We start from the raw sequence: 21874 nt of genomic DNA, 5'->3' as shown, positions 1-21874 counted from the left end.
TGGTCCAGGGATCAGTCCTGAGGCAAGTCACCCACCCAGCAGAAGTCTCTAGAGTAATCTGACAGAAGAACCTGGCCAGTAGGGATGCTCTATACTTGAGAGTGGGCGGCTAAGCCTGTGAGATTCTCAGGGAGTTTCAGTAGTTCCAAAAGAGTCATCAATCAAGAGAGCAATGTGGAAGCCAAGAGCATATAGAAAAAAGTCAGTAAGCACAGGTCCTGACACAGCAGAAACCACAAGTCAGAGAAGAGTGTAGAAAAAGGAGATACTCAGTGTGGAGACCAAGGAAAACAAGGCTGTACCCATCTCAAGTCTAGCTTTGACATAAGTACAGCCATCTTGGCCCTGGGAGCCATCTTAGGCCTCCATGACCAGTAAATGACCCCTGGCTCCAGGAAGACTGACCAGAGGTTTTGAAAACAAAACACCATACCAAAAACCAATTAGGAATAGGATAACTTAACGAGGTAATAAGTCATGTCAGGAGTAGGATAGCTTGACGTTGTAATAAATCATGTCAGAAATTGGATAGCTTAACATTGTAATAGATCACAAGAACATAGGGATGCGATCATGATCCAATCACCTACTGCCAAATTCACCCCTACTCCGTCTTTAAAAACACTGACTGCAATCTGATTCGGGGTCCAAGTCCCTACTCCGCTGTGTCGGGTGTACTTGGGCCCAAGCTTTAACTTGTCAAATAAACCCTCATGTGATTGCATTGGTGCTTGGCTCCTTGGTGGTCTCTCAGACACGAAAACTCAGGCATAACACTCAGCAGCGGATAAGATAAAAATCTCTACAGAAAAGTGAGGAAGGACAAGCTTATTCAGAAATATGGGTGAGTCTGAGGGAACAAGAATAAGAGTGATGGCCAGACACTGTTATAGGTTGAATTTTGTCACCCAAAAATGCCTCTGTTGAAGTCCTAACCCTCGGGACTTTGGTATGCGACCTTATTTGGATATAAGGTCTTTAAAGAGGTAATCAAGTTGACACGATGTCATGGCGGGGGGGTGTTAATCCAATATGACTTGTCTCATAAAAAGGGAAATCTTGGAGACAGACTAACACAGAGATGAGCAAAGATGGAGGTGGTAGGTCTACAAGCCAAGGAACATCAACGATCAGCAGCAAACCACCAGAAGCCAGGCTAGGGGCATGGAAGAGATTCTCCTGTATGGTCCTCACAGGATGCAACCCCACCAGTACTTTGATGTCAGACTTCCAGCCATAGAACTGTGAGATGGCGTCTGCTAGCAAAGCCACCCAGCTTTTGGAACTCTGAAAGCAGCCGCACCGAACAAACACACCTAGAGCTAGCACTGACTCAGAAACATCTGCTCTGTTCCTTGGGGCCAACAGTTTGGCTGCTGGGCAGACTTCCCATCTTCTCTCCTGCTCATGTAGCCCCATGATACCCGCCATTACCTGAGCTAACCGGAACTTCTCTGAAACCTGAAACACGGAGCCAACACCGCAATGTTTAGGAATGAGTAAATGAAGCTGTTGGAAGCAAAGAAGACGCAGCTTCCTGATCCTCAAATTAGAGGATCAATCAATTTGAAGCAACTTTCCAGAGAGCTTCAGGGAATGGCATCCATCCAGCAACCTCCATACTGTTCAGCAGAGCAGAAGGAGATAGCAGGTGAAGCCCAGGAACCTATAACCCAATAAGCTTTCTTCTGGGGGAGTGATCCTGACTCCCAGCCATTGGCTGTTCCCCTTTGAGCTGCTCTCCGGCAGGAAAGAATGGAGACCAGTTTCTACTATTCAGGGTCTGCAATGCAGCAAACACTCAAGAAGCCAGCAGCATCTCTGAGGGAATCCCTTCAACCACACAAAACAGTGGCTTTTAATGGTCAACCAGGGACCATATCACAGCGTACTTTCTGGGTTCTTTTCACCTTCTCTCTCTCCCTAAAACTCAGTCTCCCCCAGCCTGATTCACTGGATGCCTGGCATGAGGAAAGAACTGGCACGTGTCGTGATTCAGTCATCTGGGCCTCCTCTCCCCAACAAAGTGCAAATGCATTCAAAATAAATTCTTTTGAAAGCATATTCTCTCCATTCAAGTTTTACTTCAAGACTTCACAATAGAGGGCACCTCCAGGATTCTCATTGTTGGTGGTGGCTGAACGGGGCTGCTGAACAATACTTTCAGTGCCTGCTAGGAAAGGAAGACTTGGGATGGAAACAGGTGAAGACCTTTCCAAGCTTCGGAGAGAGAGAGACCAGGCTCAGTGTGCACGCTGCCTTCTAGGTGGTCAGACAGCATTGCTCGTTACTTGCCGTGAACGGGGAGGCTCCAACCCAGCCTGGACAAGGTGGTAAGTGATCAAACAACTTTTCTGCTGATTCACTGTTTATAGCACACATTTTAACACTTGATTTACATTACCTTTTACACCTTTATGTCAAATAGGCTTTCCAGAGGAGCATAAGGGGAGCTAATCATTTTTGAGCACATTCCTTCTGCTTGACAATGTAATGGACTCACAGTTCACCTCATTTTATCTTCCCCAAATCCCTGTACATGAATACTTTTCTCTTCATTTTAAAGAAGAGTAAACCAGCTCAGAAAGGTTAGGTAACTCAGCCACTGTCACACCGGTAGTAATTTTTATAAAACTGAGCATTTTTCTAGAATGTGATGTCTATCTTAAGTCCTTATTACATCAAGGATAAAATGTTAATCATGGAAGGGGAGCCTGGGTGGCTCAGTCGGTCAAGCATCCCATTCTTGATTTCAGCTGAGGTCATGACCTCAAGGTCGCGGGATCAAGCCCTGTGTCATGCCCTGCACTAATCACAGAATCTGCTTGAGATTCTCTCTTGCTCTGTCCCTCCCACTCATTCTCTTTCTTTCTCTCTCTCCCAAATAAATACACCCTTTTTTTTCTTTTTAAAGTTAACCATGGTCAACTCTTCTTTTTTTTTTTTCAATTTTTTTTAAGATTTTATTTATTTCTTTGAGAGGGAGAGAATGAGAGAGAGAGCATGAGAAGGGGGAGGGTCAGAGGGAGAAGCAGACTCCCTGCTGAGCAGGGAGGTCGATGCCAGACTCAATTCCGGGACTGGACCTGAGCCGAAGGCAGTTGCTTAACCAACTGAGCCACCCAGGCACCCAACCATGGTCAATTCTGAGTAAACTCACTTCAGGATGTCTGTCTTCTCTAACTATTCTACCTGGTGGGGGTGGGGAGGCAGGGTGTGGACAGCACAAAGTCAAGGTTTTTGAGATATCTGGTTTGTGAGTGTCATCCATCCACCATCCCTGAGATCTAACTCCTCCCCTTAGTCTCAGGATGTCATTACCTTTCCACAACGTAATCACTGAGTCTGAAATCTGCTTTTCTGCCAGGTTCCTGGGCATGCTATCCATGCCAAAGTCCAGTCCCACTTCCCTTTTCTTGACCTGGAAGACTCCTGGGCCCACTGGTTCTCCCACAGGTCTCCTCTGCCCCTCTCAGGTCAGGACCAAAAAAGAAAATTGGCCTCTCATGTCTTTTTTCTCACTATTGCTTCTGCCCTTAGTTCTAAGACTGCAGGGCAAGAAATCATTCTTTTTCCCTTTTCCTCTCACCATTCTTTCTGTGGCCTCTGTTTCCTAAATATAAGGAAGTCATGCAACTGTGAAAATACACTGTTAATACTTGAAGACATTGTCATGCTACCTTTTGCTCTGTGGTGACTAAAGTAATTTCAACCGGGTTACTACTGTGGTTAAAATTTCATTCAGTAAATCATCATCTTTTACATTAATCACTCTCATGATATAACTGACATAATTTCTAATTAAAAAAACCACATATCACAAAAGATCTTCAAGAGAAATGTATAAACTCTGTAGTATAAATGATAGCCAAATAGGTAACCCAGTTCCCCTCACTAGAGAAGAGAAGGAGACTCACACCAGTATAAACTGAGGTCCCTGTGCAGAGTTAAGGTGTGAATAACACACAGAATAAGTACGCTTCAACTTACTTAAATTGCAGGTTAAATTGTCTGGCTTAATTGCTCTCTAAAAGTTCCACTTACCTAATCTTCTTGCTTCGGTCTGGCGTGGCCTGAAATAGTCACCATCAATGGACTGGGTAATACTTTTCAGTCACTACCTCCAAAAGACCCCCAGCTAAATGAGAGTGAATCCAAATGTCAGCAGATTTTTCTGGTTTTGGGATAAAAACACAGTCAAATAACTTGAACAACCCAAATTTTCTGACTAAGTTCCTGCTGAACTCAATGGAATTCCAACCCCCCTTGCCAAGCGCTCACCCCAACACAAAAGGGAACCTTGCAGGTACTGAAACACAGGGCTGTCTCCCCCACCACAATCACCAGGTGCCACCCGCCATGATGATGAGGTCCCCAGTGACAGCGAGGTCCCCAGCACCAAACTGCGACAGTTTTAGAACTTAACTTGCCGTTACTGTCCTTTTGGCTGGAGCACTGAGTGTCACTGTATTTTAAACAAATGTATAATCTGAAAGGCATACTATTATTATACAAGCTGTTATTAGGGTAAAATTAAGTTACTAGTTCTAACTAGTAGAAAGGAAACCCGTACCAGAAGAGAAAGAGAGAAGGGAATTAAAAGTTACAGCAGGGACGCGGGGAGGGAGAATTGTGGAGGGAAAGCCAGGATAACCCGGGATGGGAATTCCAGGAGGGTCCAAAGGATACTAGGTCTAATCCTCCCAAGCACAAAACAAAGTAACGTAACTGGGTCTTCAAGTTAAGCCCAAAGTGAAAAGGACCTCTCTAGGGAAAGGAGTCAAGAATACTTCCCGAAAGCTGAAATTTATCAGCTGAGTCATCAGCTACAAAATGATGGGCAGGGTAGGATGATTTAACAAATCCGCCCCCCTGCAGATTCATTTTATCTGCTTAAGTTAAGAAAGGAGCTCAAGGGGGCGCCTGGGTGGCTCAGTGGATTAAGCTGCTGCCTTCGGCTCAGGTCATGATCTCAGGGTCCTGGGATCGAGCCCCGCATCGGGCTCTCTGCTCCGCAGGGAGTCTGCTTCCTCCTCTCTCTCTCTCTCTGCCTGCCTCTCTACCTACTTGTGATCTCTCTCTCTGTCAAATAAATAAATAAAATCTTTAACAAAAAAAAAAAAAAAGAAAGGAGCTCAAGGGCACTGGAGAGGCTCAGTGGGTTGAGCTGCTGCATTCAGCTCAGGTCATGATCCCAGGATGGTGGGATGGAGTCCTACATAGGGATCTCTGCTCAGCAGGGAACATGCTTCTCCCCCTCTGCTCAGCAGGGAGCCTGCTTCCTCCTCTCTCTCTCTCTGCCTGCCTCTCTGCCTACTTGTGATCTCTGTCAAATAAATAAATAAAATCTTAAAAAAAAAAAAAAAGAAAGAAAAGAAAGGAGCTCAAACCTTCCATGAAGTGATAACAAGAAGATTGCCAAGGTAACTAACCCTAAACACAGTATTTCCGAAGAGCCTGCGCACATTCAACATAACAGCCAGGTGGTCACTTCTCTTGGTCTGAAGACTGTACTCTGATCAATGTAGCTCTCCTAGTCCATTCAGGCTCTTATAACAAAATACCATGGGCTGGACTGGCTGGCTTGTAAATGACAGAAATTTATTCTCACAGTTCCAGAAGCTGTGAAGTCCAAGATCAAGGTACCAATAGAATCAGTGTCTGCTGAGCGCCTGCTTCCTGGCTCACAGACAGCTTTTTCTTTTCCTGTGTCCTCATTGTCCTCATGTGGCAGAGGGACAGAGAGCACTCTCAGGGGTCTCTTTTCTAAGAGCACGGACCCCATTCATGAGGGCTCCAACTTCATAATTTAATCAACTCCCAAAGGGCACACTTCCACATACATCACAATAGAGCTTAGTTTTCTACATATGAATTTTGGGGAGACACAAACATTCAGCCCATAGCAGTAACCTCAGGTAATCTGCTCTCTAGACAAAGCCTTGTGCCAGCATCTCGGACTCAACTTCTGGTCAGCAAAGTCCTCAAGACCTTTTCACACTAACTTCCATCCAGTCCCCTGTAGTTGGGTGATTTTGTTTTTAACTCTTTGACTTTTCATCTGAATAACAATTCCATATGCTTGTCTCTGCCAAATAGAGCCTTGCCAGTTTTAGCCCAGTATTTCAAGCTTGAATTCCATCAGTTTTGCATGTGCTGGTCTTCCTACATTTGTGTAGGAAATGTACACCTTACACTGGCCAGTGATGCCGTCTCAGTTAGTCTAAACAGGATAAAGCCGAAGAGGGAACCCTGTGTCCCAACACCAAGAACTTCTTTCTAGGCTCACAATGATGAAAATTACACACTCTCATTCACCAGCCTGAAGGATGACGCTGATGAAGATAATAAGAACAACGATGAAGATGATGGATGCCGACCATCACTCACATTGATCGATCATCCTGTGTCAAGCCCTGTGCCAAAGGCTTCAAACACAACATCCAGTTTACTTCCATAGCTATCACACTGGGTAGGTTCCAGCACCTCCAGTTACCAGATAAGGAAATGGCAGCCATCTTAGAGGAGTTAAATAGCTTGTCCATGCTCACGCAGTGAGTTGGTGATTGAACTGGAATTTTAAAATCCAGGCCATCTGTCTCTAGCACCTGACCCTTAAACAGGCCACTCAGCTCTTCCCACAGGACACAGGTTTTATTCAAGCCTTTCTAAAACCAAGATATAAAGGTTGAAGGGGTTAAAGATAGTGTGTGAAAACCAAATGATCTAGAAAAGAGGTCTCTGCCCTCCAGTAACTTACAATCCTATTGGAAAGACAAGACTCAGAATACAAAGTATTTTAGAACAGAATGGTTTACTCTGGTGCTAAAACAATGGGAATCAGACCTAAACATTCTTTTCCACTTCAGTTCTCCAACTTTAAGTTGAAGACTTAAGTTATAAGACTTGAAACTTATAAACTGATACAGAAAAGGAAGGAAAAAGTGAACAGTCCTCCCCATTCAAGGATGCAGTAAAGAGGCTTTCTTCCCTCTGGAGACCCTGGCCCTAGGCTGCTCAGCCCTGGGGAATAATGGCGGGGGAGTGGGGGTGTGGTACGCGGGTTTAATCGAAGACTACGGAATCTCTCCCATTGAATGTTCATGCACTGCTAGGGGAGGCAGCTTCTCTCAGAAAAGGCCTGTGGAGCTAGTCCTTGGGTGTTCCCCCAATTAATATCGGAGGTGCCAGGGACTGCAATGCCCAGGCAATGAGCCATTAAAGGCCCAATCAGGCAGCAAAATATCCCCATTGAAGTGAGTGGTCTGAATTCTTCATGTCAGATGCAGTAACCCCAGAATTAAATTTCATCAAGTTCAGAAATCTCATTACCAACCAGATTATCAATTATTATCTCCATGCCCAAAGATAACAAGTTATTCATGGTCTGTCATCCCAATTGTTTTCAGCAAGGAAATGAGAGAAAGTGCCTTCAGAAAGAGCCATCTCCAGCTCTAATTGCATGACCTGGAGCAGTCACCAGGCCACCTCCAAACTGCTGTGAGAGTCACGTGAGATGATGAATGGGAAACTGTCTCATAACCTAAAAGGTATATAAACAAAGTTATTACTCTTACTAGATGGTCGGAAATAAATTATTACCTGTATTAGAAATAGCCCCATACGACATGCAAGGTGCTCCATAATTGAACCCATCGACGTCATGGGCCTTAGAATTTCTACCTTCTCACTCCTCCTCAGCTATCCTTCCAGCATTCCACACCCCTATACTGTCGTGAGTGCCTGGTGCTTTCCTATGCCTCTCTTCCTTTGTGTTGGCAAAAACATGCTGCTAAGGACACCAAATATGACTCTTAAAGAAATTTAATATTAAAGCATACAGGAGCCTTAGATCCTCATTCATTTCTCATTATCTGACTTTATCCCCTCTAGGCAGAATATCTTAATAACCAAACATTTGCATAATGCCTTTCTTTTTATGTCCTTGATTCCAACCAATTGCTTCAGAATATTTCCCCATCCCTCTAATGGTATCAAATCCAATTAACTGATATGTTAATTTTAGGTAACTTGGGATAGTCAGAGCACTTTGCCTGAACTATTATAAATCATAAACTAGAAAAGAGGACAAGGCCCCAGGACAGGAAAATGTCAGAAATTTCTCCTCCTGCTTCTCTCATTAGGAGAACCATTATAGTGATAGGAGGAGTCTGGATTAAGAAAATAATCTCATGGGGGTTTAGGAAATATTTGTGAAACTTTCTCAGAGTTAGACTTAGCAGCTTTGTCTAATCTCCCAATACCTGGTGGATGTCACGTGTCTAATAAAATCTCCCAGTTCTTTGAGCCAAAGATCTTTGACATCTTTTAAGATAGCCCATGATCCCAAGAAGTCGTCATTGAAGAGGGTCCTGGACCAACAAGTCTTGCCTCCATTGCCGGAAAGCTACTACTATATCCACCTGCAAAGTCCCATTCCCCCCGAGAGAAGCAGCTGACCCAACAAAGCTTCAAGCATCTCCCCGATACAGTGTCATGAAAGACAGGGCTCCAATTAGAATATTTACCTATTATAGCATTTATAAAATTGTAACCATTGGTGTAAACTAATATTTTTCCTAAGACTTCAAATGTTGTTTACCCATCTTTGAGTCCAAATCTCTTAGCACAGTGCCTGGCAACTAATAGCTTGAGAAAATATTTGTTTACACATCAGAAAAAAAAATATTTACTAGACTCTTGAAGAAGAATTATCCTCAGGGATATCCCTTTGATTCCAAAGCCCACACAAAAAATTTTTAAATGGAAGTTTAATTAGTGTTTCCATGTGCCAGACCCTTTTCATGATAACCCCAAAGGTATGGATAGATTCCCAAGCCCTGTGTTTTGTCATCCACCTGCATTTTCTTCTGCATATGGTGACGGCTTGGTGGAGAGGAAACTGACAAGAGAAAAAGAGGTAATTGACTCAGGAAAATTACCATTAAGAAGTCAGCCTTGAGGATACACTGTGGCACGGCTCTTATTCACTGTTAGAGTAAATTAATCATCTCAACCTATTTACAAGGCTCCAGATAGTACCCTGAAATGACCAAATCTCCAGTTTCAGCACTCTCTGTTACAGGAGCCAACTGACATCCAGCAAAGTAGTCTGGTTCTGGCTTGTAATTTCATCATCAAGTTTGCAGGAAGAGGGCAATATATATACGAAATATATATAGTATATATCCATAATTGCCAACAAAATCCTTCTTCTACCTCCACCTACTGATGCATATCTTTGGCACAGGAATATTTATTATATTATACTTATCAGATTTAAAAGCTGACAGATTTCACAAAGCCATTCATATTCTGTAATTATTCGTTTGCCCTTCAATTGTCTTCCTAGACTGGGGGCTCTCTGAAGGCAAAATCAGTCCCAGTAATCTTTATATCCTTTCCAACACCTTGCACTGACCTACTAAGCACTTCGAAAACATGCTTGAATACATTATAATGTACCCATGGTCAATTCTAGTAATAATAGCTGACTTTATTAATAGTTAATATTTGTTGTGAGGGGCAATTTCATTCAGTTCTCACAAGAATCCTTTCAGGTGAGTACAATGATTATCCCCATTTTAGAGATGAAGAAAGAGAGACCTAAATAAGTTAAATAACTGATCCAAAGTCACAGAGTTACTTAGGGTCCAAGGGCAAGCTGTCCCAAGATCAGCCACTTTGGCATGAAAATTATTTTGAGTTTAAAAAGCAATCGAAACGCAGCAGATTCAGGAAAAGCTCTTTACCTCCACCACAACTACCTAAAAAGAATATATATGGATGACATGTTTCAGGAAGAGAGCTATCATCATAGATAACTACATTATACTATGAACTTGGTACAGCAGACATCCATCAATGTCCTTCATGTTCCATCCCCCACCCCCAGAGGCTCGCCAAGCATTTGTTTATCAAACATTTACTCTTTTTTTCTCTTCCTGTGAATTCCATTTCTTCTCTTTGAAGTGCCAGACCCCTGCCCCTTTGTTCAGAATGACATACACACCTCACTTTGCCTGTCTTTGGAATTTCCAAGCCTGTGGGATTCCCCACACATACAAAATTAAACTTGATTTTCTCCTGTTAATCTGTCTTATATCAATTGGATTCTTAGTCTGGATAGAAGGACTGGGAAGGGGATAGGAACTTTTGCTCTCTAACAGCTATATAACAGAAATGGGACTAGACTTTTTTGCAGTAAAATGCTTTTTTTTTTTTTAAGATTTTATTTATTTATTTATTTATTTATTTATTTGCGAGTGACTGAGAATGGGCCTCTATCCCAGGAATCTGGGATCATGACCTGAGCCAAAGGCAGCCGCTTAACCAACTACACCAATCAGGTGCCCCAAGTGTTTTTATTTTCTAAGCTAGCACGTGTGTCAAACCACTCTCCCATACTACCTCTCTAAATCCCTAGAGACCCAATTCCATATTTTCATCCTCTGTTTAGAAACCACATAAGCCAGGCTAAACTAACTGCTATAGCAAACAGACATATTCCAGTGGCTTTCATGGTTGAGGTTTATTTCTTATATGTCTAAGACTGTCGAAGACCCCAACATGGAAGGAGCCTAGAAGTTGTCTGACAGCCTGCATCCAGCCTGCAGACAGAGGAAGAGAATGGGGCCCATGCGTGAAAGTTATGACCATCCAGACCAGCAAGTGATGTACATCATTTCCACTCACACCCTACTGGCTAGAACTCCACCATGTGACCACACCCACGTCCAGGACAACATGGTACAACGTGGCAACGTCCTACAGCTCAGAGCGCAGGAAGAAAAGGAGAAGGCAGACATGAGAAAGAGCCAACAGCCTCTACCCCAGAAAACGGGTGACTCGAGAGTCAAGCCCAACACCAGAGAACTTTAGAATCAAAACAAAATTAAGAGACTTTTCTCCTCAATTGCCCTTTAAGATTCCCATTTTCCCAATTCCTCACTCTAAATCATTCTAACTCTTCAGCAATGTCACCTGAGGAGATATATTTAAATCTCTAAAATACAGGGGTAGATCAATTATCTTTTGAGGAAAAAAATATTCAAGATTTATTTCTTGTCCTACAGGTGTATTAGGACATGTTATTTCCATTGAATAAAAGTGCTTCCCTTCAGGAAGAATTCATTGCTAGATAACCCTTAAGAGTAAATTTTTTGAATACACAAAATTTTAAATGACTTACAAATATTTTATTTATAAAAAGTATATTTACCATAAATTAGGATCATAGATTTTATAAAACAGAGTTAACCTATGGTGTATTGAGTGCCAAATACAAATCATATCCCATTTATTCATTCAATAAATATGTACTAAACACCTATTATATTCTGTTTTATCCTATACCCAAGGACCAAAGGCCACACCTCAAGAAGTGTAATAAAACTTTGTATGATGGAGAGATTAGATGATATTATATAAGACAACCTTGGGTCAAAAAACTGTACCTGGTGCTCGCTTCGGCAGCACATATACTAAAAAACTGTACCTGTATTACCTCCCAGAAAATGTCTCAGCAAATCTGGAAGAATATGTTCAAGTTGTATTCAGCTCTGTCTGTCACATATGGACAGAAAGCCATTCCCCATAATCACAGGGTCATAGAATGAGACAACTAAGTTACAGAGGCTGGCCCACTTTCTGAACTGCCTACATTTACAGCTGTCCTGTCAGAGCTGACAACTGGTTTTCATTCCCCAAGATCCCGAAGACTATCAAGATTCAACGCATCAAGATCACCTTCAACATACTCACTCTTCTTTCTCTTTCTATGAGTTACAGATTTTTTTTTAAGATTTTATTTATTTATTTGACAGAGAGAGAGAGATCACAAGTAAGCAGAGAGGCAGGCAGAGAGAGAGGAGGAAGCAGGCTCCCTGCTGAGAAGAAAGCCTGATGCGGGACTCAATCCTAGGACCCTGAGATCATGACCTGAACCAAAGGCAGAGGGTTAACTCACTGAGCCAACCAGACGCCCCTATGAATTACAGATTTTAGAGTGTCCTGGAGCCTAACTGCCTTCTGACAATTTTGAGACAATTGAGGAATTTGAATGTAGATTATTACTAGATAACATTTAAAAAATTACTGGTCATTTTGTTAGACATGATAATGGTATGACAGTTGGGTGGGGGCAGGAAAGTCCTTACCCATTACAGAAGAACTGTTGATGTTTGGAATTTGCTTTAAAATATTATAGTTTTGGGAGCACCTGGGTGGCTCAGTCAGTTAAGCAGCCACCTCTTGATTTCAGCTCAGGTCAATATCAGGGTGGTGAGATCAAGCCCCACATTAGGCTCCACACTCAGTGTGGAGTTGGAGCCTGCTTGAAATCCTCTCCCTCTCCTTTTGCCCCTCCCCCTGCTTGTGTACTCATGCTCTCTCTTCAAAATAAATAAATAAATCTTTTTTTAAAAAATTAAATAAAATGTTATAGGTTTGGGGGCACCTGGGTGGCTCAGTGGGTTAAAGCCTCTGCCTTCAGCTCAGGTCATGATCCCAGGGTCCTGGGATCAAGCCCTGCATCGGGCTCTCAGCTCAGTAGGGAGCCTGCTTCCCCCTCTTTCTGGCTCTGCCTGCCTCTCTGCCTACTTGTGATCTCGGTCAGTCAAATAAATAAAATCTTTTTTAAAAATTAAATAAAACGTTATAGGTTTAAAAAAAGGGGGGGGAAGGAGGGACACCTCGGTGGCTCAGTCGTTAAGTATCTGCCTTTGGCTCAGGTCATGATCCCAGCTGGGGTCCTGGGCTTGAGCCCTGCATCAGGTTCCCTGCTTAGCAGGAAGCTTCCTTCTCCCACTCCCAATCCCCCTGCTTGTGTTCCCTCTCTCATTGTGTCTCTGTCAAATAAAAAAATAAAATTTTTTTTAAAAGAAATGGAGAAGGAGAAGAGAGCAGATTAAACAAGACAGGCAACATGGTAATAATTGTTTAATCAGGATGACAGAGACATTATACATTATATGGCTGATTCTACTGTTCTCTCTACCTTTGGGTAAGTATGGAAATTTCCAAAATAAAAAGATTGTAAAATGAAACACAATCAAAATTTCTTTAAAAGATTATCCACAATGACTCCATTCTTAAGATTCACTCTCTAATTCCCCTTTCCGCTGCTCACTGAAGCTTCTGAGCAGTACATCATTCTAGTGGTTTCTAAACACTCTTGAACATCAGAATCAACTGGAGATTTATATCTGTGTAAATTCTATAAATTCCTAGTCTGTATTCTAGATCTATTGAATTGGAATCTGATACTGAGGGCTGGCAATCATGGTCTTCAAAGCATCTCCCAGCTAATCTGGTGTGCACGGGGTTTAGGAAGCACTATGTCTTTTAAACTTGTCCGATATTGTTTGAATCTGCACTGGGTCCCCGTACCAAAGCCCCCACCTCTTTGACCACCACCCACCTCTTCTGTGACAGATTGCTAGTTCTCCTTGTTCCTCTGGGGTTGGACTCCAACCTCAGAGACATTTTCCCTTTCGCACAAGTTTCACGTTGGAGCAGCTGCCCAGTAATTCCCACCCCCAAGGCAAGGAGCACACATAACTACAATCATTTCATCAGTCTTCATTTTAATGGAAGCATATTCTCAATCCCTTTTCAAAACCTGAATCAGAGAGTGGATTTTAAAACAAACAAGTTAGCACTACTTTAAAACCCATTTCCAGTCATTCTCACATCCTTAGTACAGATCTGTTAAAACTTCAGAAGTCATTAAGGAGCGGCCCTGAAGGTTTTTTGATTGTCAGGAAGTGTTATTGAGATGGATTTGTTGAAGAGATGCTTTATTCCATTTCACACTCCTGTCAAAGTTTTATTAGATTTCTAAACCGAAGATAAATACTTTATTTTTAACCATAACAATCTGAAACTCTAAGAGGGAAAACGAGAAAGTCAAATTGTCCCAAGCCTTCATATAGAAGATGGAATTGAACACTTTCAAGTGAAACTGCCTGTAATTCAAATGAAGAGGGACTTCTGCACCGGCAAAACACAGCCTCAACAAAAATCGAGATGATCATATATGTAGAAACCGCTAACCTTCCCCAATGACTGTTTGATTTAATTTCCTCATTTAGCCCAGCTCCGTCTCATGCTCTTTGTCAAAAAGAAAAAAAAAATCCTTCTCTTATTAACTCCTTTAATAGGATCACAAACCTTGACAGGCAGCCTACTTGAGAAACGGTAAACTCTCTGAGCTGGAAAGAGCCACGGGGATTATCTATTCCAAACTTCTCTGATACAAGAATCCTTTCCCCCGTGTCATTAACAAAGACAGCTCAGCCAGATTCCGCCTCAAAGCTCTCAAGGAAATGCCGAGGACTGACACGTATAGGGCACTTCGCAGATAACAAAGCCCTGGCAATCACATTGTTTCACTTAAATTATATTGCGGATGATGACATGGAGATTTTGAGAGATTAAATGACTAGCTATGATGACACAGCTAAGCAATCGCTGAGCCTTGCAAGACTTGAATTCAGTCTTTGTACTATAAATCTGTGTTGCTTTTTCCTGCTGCCTCCCAAAGGTCAGAGGAGGTTCTGTTCTCTGGGCGGCACTCTGCTACTTTGTTGGAAAGCTGTGATCATTTAAAAAATTCTTTTTTTAAAAGATTTTATTTATTTATTTGATAGAGAGAAAGAGCACAAGCAGGGAGAGCAGCAGGCAGAGGGAGAGGGAGAAGCAGGCTTCTCACCGAGCAGGGAGCCCCATGTGGGGCTCGATCCCAGGAGCCTGGGATCATGACCTGAGCCAAACGCACACATTTAACCCACTGAGCCACCCAGGTGCCCCTAAAAAATTCTTAAAGAGGCAAAATCTATCTCCCTATAACTTTTTAGGTTTTAACAGAAACTTAAATAGAACTCACTATATGAAAAGACTATTTAAGACACTTTCCAAATATGAACACATTTAATTCTCATAACAATCATGTGAAATGACTACTATATTTACCACCATTTAACAGATGAGAAAACCAAAGCTGCAAGTAAATGGCAGAGCCAGAATCTAAGCCAAACGAAATGAGTCTGTGTCCAGAGTCCAAACCCCATCCTGCCTCTCTCCTCTACTGCTGGGACTTCATTCTCGTCTTTGAATCAACACAGAATAAAACTGCTTCTTTGGTCACATAAGAGCATTGCAAATATTTGAAGATAGCTACCAGACTCCCTCCCCAGATCTGTATCAGTCAGGGTTCTATCAGAGAAAACGAACCACTAGGAATGACATATAGAATTAGGGTTTATTACAAGGGTCTGATTTTTCTGCCATTGGGGAAGCTAAATAGTCTCAAATTCTCAGTACTTATGTCTGATGCTAGAAGTCGTACATACAAAAGCTGAGATTTTGTAAAACTGATAGTTTTTACTGTTTCATCAAGAGCGTTCTTAGATAAATCTGGGTGGTTTTTTTTTTTTTTGAGATCTTATTTTATTTTAGAGAGAGACCAAGCATATGGAGCAGGGGGAGGGGCCAAGGGAAAGGGAGAGAATCTCAAGCAGATGCCGAGCTGAGTGGCAGAGCCCAACATGGGCTTGATCCACCGACCCTGAGATCACGACTTGAGCCTAAACCAAGAGTCTGAAGCTTTAACCAACTGAGCCACCCAGGCATCCCAGATAAATCTGGTTTTTAGAAAGCCGCCAGGGCATGGCAGTGAAAAGTACAATCACGACTAGCACACTTAGGTGTGGCTGCTTTGATTCGCAGTACGGTGCCAGAAATACACTCACCACTGCTTTTGAGCTCTAAGTGTAAATATCAACACAATGAAAGAGGAAAATAACACCTTAATATTTCTGTGAAAATAGCCTTGACCGGGCAGATCCCCTGAAGTGGATTCAGGTACTTCCAGAGATCTGTGAATGGCCCTTTCACAACAGATGCTTTCTAGTATATCGAGGAAGTCTGGGCATTTCAACTTAATTTAGAGTAGGCCACCCTGGGAACCAGGTCTAAGTCGACTAACCAAAAACCACACATGCGGGCACAAACACAAACTCACAGCCAGGTGCATGCACAATGTTTCTTCAGACTAAAAGTCTCAACTGCCCATATTGAATTCAGTTAGGCTGGCACGCAGAGGCCTGATTCTGAAACAAAAGGAACTTCAGCCATGACTCTGTTGTAATAGTGTACACATGCTTAAGTGAAAGGCTAGCACAGCCTGTGAATGAAGAGTTATTATAAGATTAGTAACCTCTGGTCCCATTAGAAGCCGAAACCATTCCGTGGGTCCCTGGAGGTTTTTCCCAACAGCCTCACTATATTCCTGCCGGTTTCAGTCCATCATTCCAGCCTTCGCAATTACCTGAGAAACTAACGCATGTGAAATGCTGGAATTTATGAAGGTCATTGTCCTTCATAATGAGGAAATACTAATGACGAGGCAGGATTTATGCCCTCAGCGTGTTCACAATCTAACAAGAGAGACAGATCTTTTTGCAAATAAGTGCAGCAAACAACTTTATTGAAAGTAATTCTGTGCCACCCCTTACCCCAATCAGTTACCTCGAGGAAATTCTCCAAGGTCACCTCAACATGTGTAAGATTTACAAACTCCCGCGTGTATTAATTTGGCATATTTCCCTCTCTTTCGATGCTCCACAGGGTCTGTCTTTTGAGGTGCTCACAGGAACTCAGCCCTCCCCAACGAGATCATTCCTGCACTTACGGCTCACTGTGACAGCCCTCACTATCCACAAGGTTTATTATTACTCTTACACATTGCTGGTAGTCAAGAACACGGGGCTATTGTTAAGTCCAGAAAGGAGGAAAAATATTGGGAAATCCAGTCTCATCTTTGGCACGGAACGTTTGTCAAAGCCAGCACAAGGGGAGAAATGAATCAGTCGCTAACAGCATTTTCATTCTGGAGAGCCCTAACCATGAGCAGCTGGGCTGAGATTGCCTTTTCAGAGTTCATGAGGGACTTCTACAGCTGTCACATGGAAGCAAGTCTTCACAAGCACTTCTCATAGCCAGACTTATCTGAAGCAAGCATCTGGTGACGAATGTTGAGAGAATAACAAAACCCTCTGTACTCTGGGTTTCTTGACCTTCGTGTTTATTAATGTCCATCTTTCCCTTCCCTGACCCACTCCCCAATCCCGAAGCCATACCACCAAGCTCTACTTAACACATGCTGCTAGAGACAAGGAAAACAGAACAGAGCCCCATGCTTCTGTGCCTGACAAAAATCAACGTATTAAAAAGTTAGCACATCAACTGACACAAGAACGCAGGGAACGAATTTGTTCAACTCTCTGTTGGACAGTGGGTACTGTTTAAACAAACCAGAACTCAATCACTCTCCACTAAATCCCTTTCTAATTAATCCTCTGTTGGCCAAATTGATTCCTTTCATAAATTTAAAACAGTGTAGAACTTCCTTCACAGACAACAAAGATTCCTTTTTTTAATCCCAATTTGCTCTCCAGAGCTGTGGTGAGTGGAGGCCAAATGGCTCCCAGAGCCCGTGAAAACTCTCCTTTCTTGGTCTGGATAGAACAATCCTGCATCATTTTAATGATTACCTTCAGGTTTACAAGAGTTGCAAAAAGGGATCGCCCAGTGCTGAGAGCGGGAGGTGAGGATAGAGTGGGGCTCTCCTTTGAAATCTGCCTTATTTATACAGAATTCTAAGACTTCTAGTCACTGAGTTCCTACTCACTTCCAGGACAATTCTCCATGTTCCCTGGATTAACCGAACAAATAAAGGCAGGATTACAGTTTGTCACTGTAGCTCCCCATATACCCCAAGGGCAGAAAACACTCAGGCTCTAAAGGCAAGCTTATTTATTAAGGATGCAGAGGAAAGGAAAGATGTGTGGTACTCACCGCCCATCCATCCAATGGTCACCTTAAGGACTGTGCCCAGATGTAACAAGCAACAGATGGAACACTAGTGGTTCCTCTTGACCTTTACCTTGACTTCCCTGCTGAACCCTCCAGTAGCATCCATACAAGGGAAGCGGAGGAACTGAGGCTCAGGGCAGCATCTGAAAAAGCAGAATAATACCCCCTTAATTCTAGCATGTACCTCAGATGGAGGGCTTTCTCCTACGCTTCTGTCATTAAAACAGACTTCTGTCATTTACTCACCTATCCTGCCATGAGCAACTGCTTCTCCTCCTTCTGCCACCACACACACACACACACACGGGGTTAAGACATAAGAAATGAAATAATTTCCTGATTTTTTCCTCTGCTATGTCTTAGTAAATTTTTTAAAAGTAACTTTTTTAAAGAAGAAGGGGAAAGGAAAGGGAAGGGGACAGAGGGGGAAGAAGAGGAGGAAAAAGAAGAAAAGGCAGGAGGAGAGTGAGAAGGGAGAAGTAGGTGGAGGAAGAAAAGGAGGAAGGGAAGAAGGAGTTGTGGGTAGGTGTCAAGTCTTGTCTAGTTCCATCCTACATTACCTTCTTCTTTCAATTCAGTATTTATAATACGCCTCCTGTCAAGGCACTCTTCAAAGCACTAGAGATCGAGCCAGTAAGATCAAGACCCCATCCTCATAGAAGTTCTATTCTAATGGAGCAAAGTACTTAATTAAGTCTGCAATCAAACTGTAATTTACTATCAGAAAGGGATATGTTTCATAAAAATACAAAGCAGGATAAGGAGATCGGGTATGAGTGCTGGGTTCAGAGATCAGGCTGCTTCACCCAAGATAGAGAGGAAGGCCTTTCCTGAAGTAGCAACATTGCAGAAGAGCCATGAATGAGGTTCAGGAATCAGCCAGGAAGCTTCATAGAGGAAGAACATTCCAGGCCCAAGATCTGAAGTAGAGCCTTTTGTGTGATGATCCTGAGGAAGAACGTGATCAGTATGCTAAAGGGCAGTGATGGGGTGAAGTGGTGAGAACTGGGGTCAGAGAAGTAAGCACGGACTAGATCAGGATGGTCCCTGAAGCACATGATTTAAAAATGTATTCCAACTGTTTCGGGAAGTCATCTGGGTAGTTAGAGGCGAGGAGTGTCAAGATCAAAATGCTTTAGAAGGATGATTTTGACTGCGGACGGGTTCTGTGGAGTGACAAGATGGAAGCATGGAAATGAATTAGAGGGCTACTGCAGGTGTACAGGAGCGACCAAGGGTGGATGAGGACTAGGGTAGACAGGAGTAGAAGACAATGAAATGTCAAACCTAAGAGTAACTCCAAAGTAGTGGCCTGTTACATGGTCCTGCCGTTTACTACTATAGAGGCCATTAAAAGAGCACATCCGGTGGGGAGGGAATGAATTCTTTTTGGAACACACTAGGTTTGAAATGTCCATTGGACATCCAACAGATATAGAAGCAATGGCTGCATGTACCTCAGTCTAGAGTTGAAGAGAGACATTGGGACTGGAAACACAAAGGGGAGTCATCTGTTAAGAAAGGAGATTTAGGAACATGGGTCTAGGATGTGAGTAAAGAAAAGAGCAAGGTCTAAGAATCTGGCCTTGGATGTTGCACCATTTAGAGCAAAATAAAAAGAAGGAGCCAAGAAAGTAGACTGAGAGCATCAGCCAATAAACATGGTCTTCTGGAAACCAAGGGAAGAAGAGATTTCCTCAAGGAGAGTGGGATCAAATGGGTTAAATGCTGTTACAAATAAAAGGTAGGACTTGGAACGACCACTGTATTTGGTAGATGGTAGCCACTGAGTTGGACCCTGACTTGTGGTTTTTCAATGGAGTGGTGATGTACAAATTCTGATTTGAGAGAGTTCAAGAAAATAAGAAAATGAAACAACTAGGGTAGACAAGTCTGAGATTCACTGTAAATGGGAGCAAAGAAATTGGGCAATAGTTAGAGAGGAATTTAGAGTAACGGAAGCTTTTCTTTCTTATGGAAATTACCAGGAGTTTGTAGGCTGATGGAAAGATCCAGTGGAGAGGGAAAAGGTGATGATACAGAAGACAGGAGAGAAGTTTTAGAAAGTCCTTAGAGGCCTCCAGTACACAAGCAGCGGAGTTGACAGTAGTCAGGACCCCACTGGGCATCCAAAGGGGGAGGGGAGGCAGGTCATCTGAGTTGGTTAGAATAGTCCATACGGGAAGATACAGAGGTTCTCATCAGATTGCTTCTTTTTCTTCAGTGAAATAAAATATGCAGGCTGAGGAAGGAGGATTGGTGATTTGAAGAGATGAGGTCTGGGAAAGGGAGTTGGGGGATGCTGGGTGACCCGCTAGAAAGAAGTTCATGAGCACAAATGTACAAACCCAAATTCATCATCCCATGACCTCCATGATTCTCTTCCTAAGGTGAAATAACAGTATTTTTTAAAAAATTCTATTTGAAAACACACACACACACACACACACACACACACACACGTTTCTTACTCTCAGAATTTACAATGATTTCTAAAGGACGTATGGATACTGACTGGACCCAAACTCTGAAATAAGGATTATATATACTGAACTATTGGGAAAATGTATATATTTTATGAGAACAGGGATTTTTATATTGTTCATTGTTGTATCCCCAGTGCCCAGTGCCTAGTTAGTAAATTGAAAATATAGTTATTGAATAAATGAGTTGTGATATCACATACACCATATGAACACTGTACAGGCATCTAGCTAACGATCGGTAATAATGGAGTGTCCCAAAGTCTTAGTGACATTTTAAGCTTCAAAACTTTAGAAGTATAAATGCTAGAAGCCTACAAAATCATCCTCTGAATGTTAAATTATTTACATCTCATATATGTTTACATAGTTTTCTGTATTTTTAAAAATAAATGTTTAATTTTAATCTCTTGTTTCAATGTTTGTCACATTGGCAGAGCCTGAAAAATTAAATTATTTATTATTTAAAATTCATAAATCACAATAAGAATATAAGAAAGGTAAGCAACTCAACTTTCAAAGGATGTTTTTGTAATTTCATAACATTTACCCTTTTGAAGATCTTAAAGCTGAAAACCACACTAAGATTTGGGGGATACCCTGTACATATGAGCTACAGAGAGTGGTGTGATGGAGAATTTCAGTCCCCACTTCTGCCCACAGAACGTAAGAGAAGAGTCCCTCTGATCCAGCCTGGGTCCTCTGCTAAAGGTCCTGTGCACAAGATGCCTCCTTCTTAGCTGCCATGACTGGCCAGAGGTAGCACTAGGCTTGAACTTGGGTCATACCCAGCAGAGCCTTTGAGACTGAGGGCTAGGCTCTTTTGGAGGCTCTACCCTTGCTTCTCCATATGATGGGCTGTCACTCAGGGACCTTCATTTTTCCCTCTGCCCTCAAAGGTATAGGCCTCTCCAGAGACAGCGTCCTCCTCTCCCTGCAGGGCCTGCAAAGGCAACTTGAAAGAGTCCTCCCACCGCCTTGACTAATGGGTCTCTCTTCTCCTGAAACAGGGATCCAAGGCGGTGACACTTCCTTTGTAACAGCTCGAGACAACCACAAGTCAGGAGAGAACAGCATTTTCTCAGTGCCTAGATTTCTGGATAAGGTTTGAACAGAAGTCCAATTCACTACTTGAGTTCCTCTGTTGTAGAGAGTTCCACCCAGGGCAAGTTAGGAACAAAAGCTTGCAGCTTAGCATTTCCACTGGAGAGTTTCATTGTTCCTCTTCTATTACCCACAACTAATATCCAGAGAACAGAGGGAGGAGAGCAAAGACAAAGCAGATGAAGAACACAGGAGGGATGAAATGTCCCCTTGTCCGCAGCGCATGTAAAGGCAGCACTGGGCCGGGTCAACAGAAGAGAGGCCAACAGGGCACTCAGGCCATCCCTCCACCTCCACTGTGAGGCCTCAGACTGACCCACCTGCACCATGGGAGCCCCAAGCCCACTTCTTCTGCATTCTAACCCCCTACCCATCCATGTGATTCTCACCTAGAACCACAGATTCCTGCA

At 42.7% G+C, this 21874-nt stretch overlaps 1 long non-coding RNA gene across 1 annotated transcript in view; it reads right to left on the bottom strand.

Moving 5' to 3' along the window:
• The window catches only part of LOC123955350, a 231664-nt gene extending 213649 nt beyond the window's left edge, over positions 1-18015 (bottom strand). The window contains exon 1 of the long non-coding RNA XR_006821248.1: positions 17860-18015. This is a non-coding gene — a long non-coding RNA (uncharacterized LOC123955350). The remainder of the gene's footprint in view (positions 1-17859) is intronic.
• Between the last annotated feature and the right edge of the window lie 3859 nt (positions 18016-21874).

The sequence above is a fragment of the Meles meles genome, chromosome 13 (genome assembly GCF_922984935.1).
Source record: "Meles meles chromosome 13, mMelMel3.1 paternal haplotype, whole genome shotgun sequence".
Lineage (NCBI taxonomy): Eukaryota > Metazoa > Chordata > Mammalia > Carnivora > Mustelidae > Meles > Meles meles.
Note: the sequence above shows the minus strand (reverse complement) of the source record. Positions and strands in the feature narration are given on the sequence as shown.